Source organism: Bubalus kerabau, chromosome 1 (assembly GCF_029407905.1).
Source record: "Bubalus kerabau isolate K-KA32 ecotype Philippines breed swamp buffalo chromosome 1, PCC_UOA_SB_1v2, whole genome shotgun sequence".
NCBI classification, from domain to species: domain Eukaryota; kingdom Metazoa; phylum Chordata; class Mammalia; order Artiodactyla; family Bovidae; genus Bubalus; species Bubalus kerabau.
Genome location: NC_073624.1, coordinates 167,764,886 through 167,777,202, shown reverse-complemented (window position 1 = coordinate 167,777,202; position 12,317 = coordinate 167,764,886). Strand labels below are relative to the sequence as shown.

Genomic DNA, 12,317 nt, shown 5'->3' with positions numbered 1-12,317 from the left:
AGCTGGAGATTTGAGCTGCTGCCCTGTCAATGGAGACCCAGCTGTTTGGCCACTTGGAGAGGGGAGGAAAAACTAACATTCCTGGGAGACAAAGAAGTAGTGTCCCCATTGGCTGGATGAGGGCTGCTCCTGTGGGATTTGTCTGGCTGGTTATTTTCTCATTGTTTGGAGAAGAAGAAAGAATTGATTAGTAAAGACCTTTGCACAAGAGGGAAGTGGATTTCTGAGAAGCCAAGTTTCATTTAAGGGGAACATTATGCTGTGAGTTTCATATTATGACAAAAGTGAAAACAGCCTTTATAAAAGGAAGCTTCCAGGAAGCCAGGAGTATGGTCCCACTGGGCTCTGCTGAGAAATGAGGTCATCTGTAAAGTTTCTCCCAGCTCCAAGCCTCAGCAATGCCCAGCTGGGCACATTAACAAAGGGTATTTGCCCAGACTTCAAAGCGAGTCCAAGGAAAATCCAATACTGAGTCTAAAGATAGGCTGTGTGGTTTGTTTGTTTTTTAAAAAAGCTAGATCTTCTGGGAAATTCATAGAGTCTCTGAAGATAGAGAATGGAGATCTGGGGCAGTGGGAGTGTTGGAACTGCGGACATGCTCTGACATGTACTGAAGCAGGTGCAAGAGCCCATCCAATGAAATGTTTACTAACTAATGGATATTGAAAGCCTTTGCGAGTCTCAAATCAAATTCCCCTTTAAAGAGAAGATGACAAGTAAAGTAAATAGGCAAAGCCTGTGATGATTCATTTGTCCCTAAACAACTGCCTCAGACTGAGGCTGCATGCCGTCCAGAGTGGGGCTGAGGCTGCCACGAGCCCACGATTGCTTCAGTTTCCAGGAGACCCAGTGAGACGTTAATAGGTCCCAGGTCTCGGGTTCCCCTCCTCAATGTGAACTACATCTTTCTTTTTGGCCAGCAGCACCAGTATAAACTTAGAGATCAGGTTGCTAGGGACAAGAGGCCATTTAAGGAACAAATATCCATTAAGCTCCACCATGAGAAGTGCTGGGCTAAAGGGATGAGTCCGGCTTACTGTCTCATCCCATAGATGGATGTGTGGCTGACATGAGGCGGATATAAGCATTATAATGAAACTGCAGACAATATTCCATGAGAGATGAATTCAGAGGGAGACCTAGGAAGGAAGATTCATGTTGAGCTTCAAAAGCACTAGCGTATTACCAGGTACATCATTGTCTCTTCTGGGACAGGAGAAGCAGGGCAAAGTTCATCAGAATCGGAAGCTAGAAGATACGTTCTCCATACACAACAAAGAAGGTTTTTGTGCAGTAGAAAGAGCTCAAGGCAAAGAGCCCTGTCACCAAGGCAACAGCAATGGGTAGAAGTGAGGCCTGAGTGTGTGCAGGGCAGTCAACATTCTGCAAGTCCGTCTTCTCTAATTCTTGAAGCCTATGAGGCAGGGTCTCTACAATTACACATTACAAAAGGGAAATCATAGCACAGAGAATTTAGTGACTTGCACACTGGCTCAGGAGGTGCTGAAGGACAGGGAAGCCTGGTGTGCTTCAGTCCATAGGGTCCCAAAGAGTCGGGCACAACTGAGTGACTGAACACAAACCCTGGCTCACAGCTAAAAAGCAGTCGAGCCAGTATTCATCGTAGGCTCCAGAGCTGAAGTTCTTCAAGCCATCAGGAGAACAAAGTCTTAGATTGGCCACAGACCTCATCAGCCCATGACCTTGACCTTGCCCCATCCTCTGGACCTGTCTCCCCTGTGTTTTGAATGAGAAGGGTGTTATCCAGAAAACCCTAAGGTCCTTTCCATCTAAGTCCTCTGAGACTCATTTTTCTGAGGGGTGTATTGAGAGGAGGAAAGGAACGGGGAGGGATAAGGGAAGTTTAGGGAGTTTGGGTGGGGAGAGGCAGAAGACCAGCTCCCCACTGAGGCCTTGCCTGTGTTTACAGCATTTTCCACCAGTGTTTGCATGCCCAGGAGCAGTTTCTATACCGAGCACTAAACCCTCCCACCTCAACGCACAGCCTGAGCAAAGCCTGACTCCTGCTCGAGGCTCAAGCAGTGCTGAGTTACTCACCCTGCCAGAGGCCTGGCACCTTTGAGATTTTCCCTGGTGGCTGATTGGCCTGAGCAGAGCCTGGGAGCTGTGCCAAGCCCTCCCACATGGCCTGCCTTCAAGCTCAGGACAGAATCGCAGCCTCAGCAGGGTCTTCCCCGCTCCATGCAGTAGGTAAGTAAGTAAGCAGTAGCTAAGTAAACAGCTCTCTGACACTTAGATTCATCAATCCCCAGGCTATGCTCTGGTTTCCTTCCAGAGACTCAGGTCTCCTTCTGCTCCAGCTTGCTGTGTTCCCAAAGGATGCTCAAACTACCACACAATTGCACTCATCTCACACGCTAGCAAAGTAATGCTCAAAATTCTCTAAGCCAGGCTTCAACAGTACATGAACCATGAACTTCCAGATATTCAAGTTGGATTTAGAAAAGGTAGAGGAACCAGAAATCAAATTGCCAACATCCACTGGATCATCCAAAAAGCAAGAGAGTTCCAGAAAAACATCTACTTTTGTTTTATTGACTATGTCAAAGCCTTTGTGTGGATCATAACAAACTGTGGGAAATTCTTAAAGAGGTGGGAATAACAGACCACCTGACCTGCCTCCTGAGAAATCTGTATGCAGGTCAAGAAGCAACAGTTAGAACTGGACATGGAACAACAGACTGGTTCCAAACTGGAAAAGGAGTATATCAAGGCTGTACATTATCCCCCTGCTTATTTAACTTATATGCAGAGTACATTCGGAGAAGGCAGTGGCAACCCACTCCAGTATTCTTGCCTGGGAAATCTCATGGATGGAGGAGCCTGGTAGGCTACAGTCCATGGGGTCGCAAAGAGTAGGACACGACTGAGCGACTTCACTTTCACTTTTCACTTTCATGCCCTGAAGAAGGAAATGGCAACCCACTCCAGTATTCTTGCCTGGAAAATCCCAGGGATGGGAGCCTGGTGGGCTGCCTTCGAACAGAGTTGGACATGACTGACGTGACTTAGCAGCAGCAGAGTACGTCATGAGAAATGCTGGGCTGGATGAAGCACAAGCTGGAATCAAGATTGCCAGGAGAAATATCAATAACCTCAGATACACAGATGACACCACCCTTATGGCAGAAAGTGAAGAAGAACTAAAGAGCCTCTTGATGAAAGTGAAAGAGGAGAGTGAAAAAGTTGGCTTAAAACTCAACATTCAGAAAACTAAGATCATGGCATCCAGTCCCATCACTTCATGGCAAATAGATGGGGAAACAATGGAAATAGTGAGAGACTTTATTTTCTTGGGCTCCAAAATCACTGCAGATGGTGACTGGAGCCATGAAATTAAAAGACGCTTGCTCATTGGAAGGAAAGTTATGACCAACCTAGACAGCATATTAAAAAGAAGAGACATTACTTTGCCAACAAAGTTCCATCTAGTCAAAGCTATGGTTTTTCCAGTAGTCATGTATGGATGTGAGAGTTGGACTATAAAGAAAGCTGAGCACCAAAGAATTGATGCTTTGAACTGTAGTGTTGGAGAAGACTCTTGAGAGTCCCTTGGACTGCAAGGAGGTCCAACCAGTCGACCCTAAAGGAAATCAGTCCTGAATATTCATTGAAAGGACTGATGCTGAAGCTGAAACTCCAATACTCTGGCCACCTGATGTGAAGAACTGAGTTATTGGAAAAGACCCTGATGCTGGAAAAGATTGAAGGCAGGAGGAGAAGGGGACGACAGAGGATGAGATGGTTGGATGGCATCACCGACTCTATGGTCATGAGTTTGAGTAAGCTCCAGGAGTTGGTGATGGACAGGGAGGCCTGGCATGCTTCAGTCCATGGGCTTGCAAAGAGTCAGACATGACTGAGTGACTGAACTGAACTTGCTGTGTTCCAGTCTCTAGGGTTTATAAAAACAGTTAGCAGAGCGAAGCCAACCAGCACCGCCTACCAAAGGCCTCTTTATTCCCTTGAGCCCTGAGCCCATGGCCAAAGACCCCCAGTTGCTGGTGGGAGTCTTTCCGGCCTCAGGACCCCATGGCCACTCTTCCCATTTCTTAGGTTTAGGCAGCCCCCTGTGCTCGCAGCCAGGCCACTTTTCTTTAGCCAGGGTCCTTTCCCCATTACTGAGAGCTTCCTCCCAACCTCCTGGGTGCTCCACAGTGGACACTGCTCTCCTCAACTTCTCTCCAGCTGTTGTCCTCCCCTCTCAGTTCAGATCCAGTTCACTCACCCCAGTGCAGTGACTTTGCCCCCACAATGGGCTCTCCTTGTCTGCCATGACTGTGCAGTTACCGCAGGCATGGATGGGCTTCTTTCCAGGGGCACTGTTGATCCCTCGCTTGCTGGTAGAGCCTGAGTTTTCACAGCTGATCTACCTTCCTCCCCTCTGCCAGTCATATGCTGGGTCACTTGGGTCCAGTCACCTGGATCCGTCCTCTGCAGGGCACCCATATCCCACTCCTGGACAACGAGAAGTGAGAGGTGGCAGGGGTGGTCCAATACTTTCTCAAAAAGGTTTCCTTGCTACTCACACGAGCCTCAAGCGATCACACCCTTCCTCTCCTTCCATTCAATGTGGTCATGACTGCTGAGAAATATAAGAACCATTTCCAAGTGTAAGAGGGAACTAAAAGTGTGAGGGTGAGTGCAGAGATGGAAAGAACCTGGGTCTTTGAAAAGGTCTCTGAGACCCCAACTTAAACAACAATGGAACCCCCCATCCCTGGGGCTTTTTACTGTGTAAGATAATGAAATCCCCTTTGTTTAGGTTTTTTCTTCCTTACAGATGAAAGCTTCCCATGCTAGAGTGTAACTTGCCGACACCCTTTGCTAGGTTTTGCATAAAGAAAATGTTCTATATCAACCCCACCTCTCTCTTTACTCATGGACCAAATTGGGCCCTCGTCCTGTTTTGGTAAATAAAGTTTTATCAGAACACAGCCATACCATCCATTTACAGGTCATCTGTGACTGCTACTGCTTGAGAAGTGGCAAGAGATGGCACAGGCCACAAATGAGAAAATATTTACTATCTAGCCAACTCCTCAGTTAGACTCAGTAGACCAATGGAGAGGCAAAAGTTCCTCAAAAATTGCCCCAGATTATAGAGGCACAGTAAAATGGGGAATTGCTGGGAAAGGAGGCACTGCCATATTTCAGAGTATCTTGAAATTCCGAGCATCAGGCTGCACCCGGCCACGGAGCCTGTCCTGAGAGGGGCATGATTCATTTTCTGTGTCCACTTGGCTAAGCCATGGTGCCCAGCTGTCTGATCAAACACCAGTCTAGATGCTGCTGTGAAGGTATTTTTTTTTTAAGATGTGATTAACGTTTACATCAGTAGACTTTGAGTAAAGCATATTTCCCTCTATAATGCGGTTGGGTCTCATTCAATCTTGAGGCTTCCCTGGTAGCTCAGGCGATAAAGAATCTGCCTGCAATGCAGGAGACATGGGTTCCATCTCTGGGTCAGGAAGATCCTCTGGAGAACGGAATGGCAACCCACTCTAGTATCTGGGAGCTACTGTCCATGGGGTCGCAAAGAGTCGACACGAGTGAGCAACTCACACACACACATCCTTTCTTAAACAGTCAGGTCCTTAGTTTACAAAGTTTGAGAAGGAAGCTTGAGGATGGGCAGCTCTGCACACCAGGGGCGAGACAGAGGTGGCTTTGATAGCAGGTTCAGAGGTAAGGTCAATTCAGCTGAAACATCTTTTTAAACCCAGGGTTAACAGGTCAAGTCTGGCCAACTTGCCCCTTCCCCGCTGGGGATGTTTTCCATTCCTTGGGAAGCTGCGTGCTTAGAAGACAAGGTAGCCTAGGCCACTCTTCCCTCCAGACACAGTAGCAGCCACATTCTCCATGCCCGGGAGTCTCCCCAAAGTGCCTGAGGAGGATCACTTTGAAATTCACAGCCCAGGAGCTGGACAAATGGCCCTTGTTTGTCAAATGCTTTATTTTTCATCTGGAAGATCTCGGCTTCCTTTGGCTGCTTAATATCCTGGCTTGAGGGAAGGTCCTGACACTCCTTAGTTCTCAGCCTTGAGGATCAGTCAGTATTTTGTTATTCATAGAGATTCTGGCTCCCAAGCAACACAGACTTTCTGTGGAGGGAAATCCTTAATTAAGACGTTCTCCTTTGAAACGCATTGTCCCGTAAATCCTCCTGCCCTTATACTCTGTCATGTCCAGCCATTGTGTTCAGTAAACAGTCTTGCTTTTTGTTAAATGAATCAAAATATTAAACAACTTCAAGTCATTTTTATTATTAAAATTATAGTTACAATGAAAATGCAGTTTGTCCAGGAGTTTTGCTTTGCAAGTTATTTTCATCCTATTGTTAAGATCTTATTAACTCCTGATCATTACAATATCCATTCATAATAATCAACTTTCTAGCAACCCCATATTGTCAGCATCCTCCAGAGGCACATAGACGGTGGAAGAACATATGAGATGTGGGTGAGTGGGGAGGTGACACAGGTCTGGGGGAGGCATGGGGAGGCAGGGAGAATCCAAGGACACGTGGAGAGATGTCCCTTCCCTAACTTTCTGATTTGTACTGTTGGATGAACCCAAAAAAAAAAAAAAAAAGTCTGCCTGTCCAGTGTCAGGAAGAGAGGGAGGAGAGTGTGTAGAGAAAGGTCTTAACTGATCAGCCAACCAGACCTGAGTATGCTCTCTGCCTAGAGATGTTCATGCCATCCTTGTCCTCACATATGTTTTTCGAGCGGTTCTGGGTACATTTACATCCTCTTCTTGGGGCCAAGTGGAGAAAGGGCTTGAGCTAAGCAGTTATTTTTCCCCAAAGGAAATTTCAGCAGCAATCTTGAGCAATTAATATATCACCTTTTAAAGCAAACTCTTATCCTCCTAAGAAACCCAGTGCCTAGCACTTACTAGATCTGCAGCATGGGATGTTTTTCCAAAGCCTAACTTAAAAGGACAGATAATATGTTAAGTGTGTGTGCCCATTTAAGGAGAAAGAAGGCTCTTATATGGCAAACATCATTGAAATTTATGTCCATCTGTAGAATAAATTCTCATTCTCAGCCTGCCTCTGAAATGGGTTGCAGAGTTCCATATATTAACCTGAAGTTATTATTTATATGTTAACAAATAGAGTTAATGAAAACTATTTCATATAGGAAAGAAACGTAGATGGTATACAAATTATCTGAGACATTGTCTAAAAACTGGCAAACCCTGCTGCACATTAAGTCACACAATGGGATGACCTTGCTACTCAAGGATTCCACCAAGGGAACACTACAAGAAGTATTCTGTAAGCGGAATCTTCCTGCTAATGGGTGCAATGAAACAGAACCCACTAAAGTAAAGAAAAACTACTTGAAACTAGATCTCACTGATCTCAATGAAGTACAATCATCCAGTTGTTTTCCAAAGATATGCATTCAAAATCTGCAGAATTTTTGAAAACTTGCTTTAAAAACTCACTTGTCCAGAATCTTCTGTCAGAGAACATAAAAGGGAAAAATCATACAAAGTCACCCACAAAAAGCCTTAGGAAATTACCCAGTAATTTTAATTCAAACTCCACTTTACTGTTTTAAAAGAATGGCCTTGACAATCATCTTCATTGTTAATATTATTTATGTTAAAATATATGTCTATTTTCTTTCAAGACTCAGAGAAATCTAAATTTCTGCTGCTGCTGCTGCTAAGTCGCTTCAGTTGTGTCTGACTCTGTGCGACCCCATAGATGGCAGCCCACCAGGCCCTGCCGTCCCTGGGATTCTCCAGGCAAGAACACTGGAGTGGGTTGCCATTTCTTCCTCCAATGTATGAAAGTGAAAAGTGAAAGTGAAGTCGCTCAGGCGTGTCCGACTCTTAGCAACCCCATGGACTGCAGCCTACCAGGCTCCTCCGTCCATGGGATTTTCCAGGCAAGAGTACTGGAGTGGGGTGCCATTGCCTTCTAAATCTAAATTGACTCGCCTCTAATTTTTCTGCCTTCTTGGAATGGTGCCAAGAAGCTTCAAGGAAAGCCAAGCAGAGTGCACTGCCCCAGGAGCAGCCTTATCTGATGCAAGAAATCACATGTGTTTGATCAGACTTGGGCTCCTTTATGTTTCCACACTTATAAGTCAAACATAAGTTTATTCTCTGTGGCTCCTTCTTGGCTAAAAATGTTGGGTCATGAGTGCTTCCCTTCGGCATTTTATGGATCTTACAAGTCAGTCTGGACTGTTCACAAAATAAAGAATTTTTTTCCTAACGATTTTCTGAAGCAGGAATGCTATAAAAAATGAGACTGCCCAAGATAACGGGATAATACCCTATTTCCTTATTGACTCCCAAAGGCCCCCTTTATTGGGATAATTCCCTGGGGGAAGAAGTCTTCCAGAAAATTCTGTGGCCCCTGTTTCCCTGAGCCCCAATCTTCCAATAGAGGCACATGCTTAGTCGCTCAGTTTCTTCACCCACTGAGTCATCAGGGACGCCCCCTACAGAGGCAGATATTGTTCTACTCTTGTTCCCTGGGGGCACAAATACGACCATCAGGACTATTAGGAGGCAGACTCAGATTCTACAACTTTACTCACTCTGTCCCCTTGGATGGGGTAATGAGCCTCCTTATGTCTGTTTTCTTACCTGAATTTGACAGCCAGGGAAAAAAAAATCAATCCTACACCAAATGTTGATTAAACACCTTCACATTCCAGGCAGAGTTAGCATCTAAGGAAACAGATAAGATCTCCCTCTCAAGGATCTCCTGATAAAGACATGAAATGCACAGCATGCCAGAGAGTAGTGTGTGCAGGCCAGGGACTGGCCTTCTGCACAGTGGGCAAGGGAAGACTGCAGAGAGGAGCAGCTGTGTGTAAAACCTGAAGGAGGCAAAGGAGCGAGTCCTGCAGATATGTGGGAGAAGAGCCTTCCAGGCTGTGGGAACAGCAAGGGCAAACTCCACGAGGTGGGAGTGGGCCTGGTATGTGGGAAGAAGAACAGAGAGAGGGAGGGGAAGTGGGAGGAGATGAGGTCAGAGAGGCAATAAAAAGGGCACAGTCATCCAGGGAAAGCGAGCAAACCACAGCCCAGGGGCGACATGTGGCCTGCCTCCTGTTTTGTTAACAGTTTTACTGGAACTTCACCAATGTCCTTGGATTTGCCTGCTATCTATGGATACTTCCAAACCACGACAGCAGAATTAAGTAGTTGTGACAGAGATCACTTAGCCCACAAAGCCTAAAATATGGAATATCTGGCCCTTTACAGAAAAGACTTGCCAACCTGGGGCTTAAACAAATAGTAGTTTATCTGGGGGCCTTTCCTGGTGGCTCAGAAAGAAAAGAATCCGCCTGGAAGTCTAGAGACGGCAGTGAAGGCGTTGCACAGCAGCTCCGTAACGTTGCTGAAGGCCCAGACTCCTTTCATCTTTGTGCTGCACCAGCTTTAGTATGTGGGCATGTTGTATCATAACCTCAAAATGGTTGCCAATGTTCCAGACATTACACATTATCCACATTTGAGACAGAAGGGCAGGGAAAATAGGAATCTATCTGCTCCTTCTATCACGGAAGCAAAAGCTGTCTTCACCCTCCAGCACAGTTTTCCCTATCTCTTAGCCCAAAAGTGGGTCACATGACCACTTATAGCTTCAAAGGGAGCTGAGGAAACTATGTAAAAGATTGTTGAGATTGACTTAGTAACTTTTAACCTTTTTTTTACTGAGGCCCACAGTGAGAAATATATTTTATAGAACAGCCTAATACATCAAAATAAATCATAAGGTAAACAAAATTTTGTAAGACACAACTTTCATTGACTATGTGTGCTATACATTGATACTTTCTATTTTTAAAACACTAGTCAAATCACATACTAACTTAATTTCATGGCACACTGTTCAGCTGTAAGTACAGTATGAAAAACACAAATTGTCACGACCCATTACTAGGGAGTGGCACATTGCTGCTCCAAACAAGTTGCTCACTCTTGCTCTCTCCCTCTTTCTCTCTCTGTCTCCCTCTCAACTCTTTTTTTGAAGTACTGTTGATTCACGATGTCATGTTAGTTTCTGGTTTATAGCAACGTGATTCAGTCATATTGCTTTTTCTTATTCTTCTCCATTACGGCTTACCACAGGATATTGGATATAGTTCTCTGTGCTCTACAGCAGGACCTTGATGTTTATGCATGATACAGTAGTTGTGTAGCTGCTAATCCCAAACTCCCAATTTATCCCTCCTCTATCCCCCTTCCCCTTTGGCAAGCACAAGCCTGTTCTCTACGTCTGTGGGTCTGTTTCTGTTTAGCAAATAAGTTCATTTGTGTCACAGTTCAGATTCTACATATAAGTGATATCATAGGACATCTGCCTTTCTCTTTCTGATTTATATCTCTTAGTATGATAATTTCTAGGTCCACCCATGTAACTGCAAATGGCATTATTTCATTCTTTTTTATGACCAGTAGTCCATTGTATGTATCTACCACATCTTCTTTGTCTATCCATCTGTCAATGATGTTTAGGCTGTTTCCATGTCTTGGCTATTGTAAATGCTGCTGCTATGAACACTGGGGTCCGTGTATCTTTTTGATATGCCAAGGAGTGGGATTGCTGGATCATATGGCAACTCTATTTTTAGTTTTTTGACAAATCTCCTTACCGTTCTCCATAGTGGCTGCATGAATTTTCCTTTCTTTTCCTTTCTTCTCCTCTTTCTTTTTTCCAAAGCAGAGAGTGGGTACTGGGTTGGCACCTAAGAGTCTACACAACACCCACCATAAGTGATCTGGGGGCCAGATACGGACGGCGCTGTTGAACACTGAGGGAAAAGGTGATTCTCCTTCTGAAGCTCCTTGAGGATGGACCCTTGTGTTCTATGTAAAATGTGGTTAGTAACAACCATTCCCAGGGAGGTCGCAGGAATTGGGTGGGATCCCCACGGTAAAGCCCCTACAGAGTGCCTGGCACACAGTGGGAGTGAGGGACACATCAAGCTGTTCCTTAAAACCAATCATCACTCCAGTCCTGGCCCTGAAGTTAGCATCAGCTTGATCAGCACTCTCAAGTGCTGGAAATCCCCAGGGAAATTGTATTTTACCTAGGTGCTCTGTCCACTTATTCTATTGGGCATGAATGAATGCTCAGAGGTTGAGGGCTACGTTGAATTTTACTTACTGTTTGAAAAGATTTAAAAAAAAAAAAAAACTACTTCTGAAGCACCCAATTATTGTCCTCAGCTTTGGTGATCAGACCTTTGGGCTCTGCAGGAACGGAGGTCCCTGACCACAGGGGTGTCCTGAATTGGCATAGGATGGGCTACTCTTCATGAAATCATGCAAAGACAGAGCTGAAAGATCCTTGGCCTGGTCATCTTTAGCTCCCTCAGTTTTACAGATGGGGGAACTGAGGCCCAGAACCATTGCAACAGGGGGAGGTTATGCAGGAAGTCGATGGTAGAGCCCAATCTCTTTACCCCATATCCAGCAGCCCTAACAACAAGGATTAGTACAGCCTCCCTCAAATGGGGTCCAGAGGCTCATAGACTCAAATCCCAGGCTGATTTTTGCCTATGTGGGAACCTGCATTTTTATAAAAGGTCCATATCACATTCTAAACTGGCCATATGACTCTAAAAATATTAGGAACCACAGATTGAGAAGAAAGTAAAATGATTCATGCTGGGGGGAGGGAAGGGGAAGTCCCAAGGTCAGGATTGGGATGGTGGTATGAAACAGAAATCGGAACTGTTTTCGTCAACCCCTTCTCCATCCCTTCCACCCCCACACCCCAGAATTACTGAACTATTCGAGTTCCCCAAAAGGCCGTGGTCTTCCGTTCACTCTGCCCCCGCGCAGATAAATCCTCCTGCAGCAGGCGGTAACTGGCAGAGAAGTTATCTCCTCTTCATCATCTGAGGATCTGATTTCTTAAAGGCGGTGAAGCTCTGAGAGGCAACGCCAACCCTGCAGCCGAACTACAGACGGGTGGCCCTTGAGCAAAAGCTAACATCGTTCGGGTTCTACTGATAACCTCCTCTCTCATGACAGACACACTAGGAATTGCGGGGCTTGCACAGCGACCTTTGTTGGAAACCCGAGTGTCTATTCCCGCAGGGTTCCTGACCTTGGCCCGCATGCTTGATCCTGCCGACCCAGTCGGGGCTGCTTCCTTCTTCGCCCTCGGGGTGGTCCCGGGACAGCCCACACAGCCGATGCCCCACACCTTCCCCGAGTCCCCTCGGCACCTCCCCTACCTTCCCGGGTGTGCCAGAGGCTGGGCGGGTCCGTCAAGGTGACGTGATGCCACTGGCCAGAGCTGGCCG

The 12,317-nt window shown here is 45.9% G+C and overlaps 1 long non-coding RNA gene across 1 annotated transcript; it reads right to left on the bottom strand.

Moving 5' to 3' along the window:
* Positions 1-3,984: 3,984 nt before the first annotated feature.
* LOC129641882 (uncharacterized) lies at positions 3,985-12,268 on the bottom strand. The gene is made up of 3 exons (XR_008709494.1): positions 12,076-12,268; positions 10,656-10,756; positions 3,985-4,479 (listed from the first exon to the last, which is right to left on the bottom strand). It is a non-coding gene; the product is annotated as an uncharacterized LOC129641882 (long non-coding RNA).
* Between the last annotated feature and the right edge of the window lie 49 nt (positions 12,269-12,317).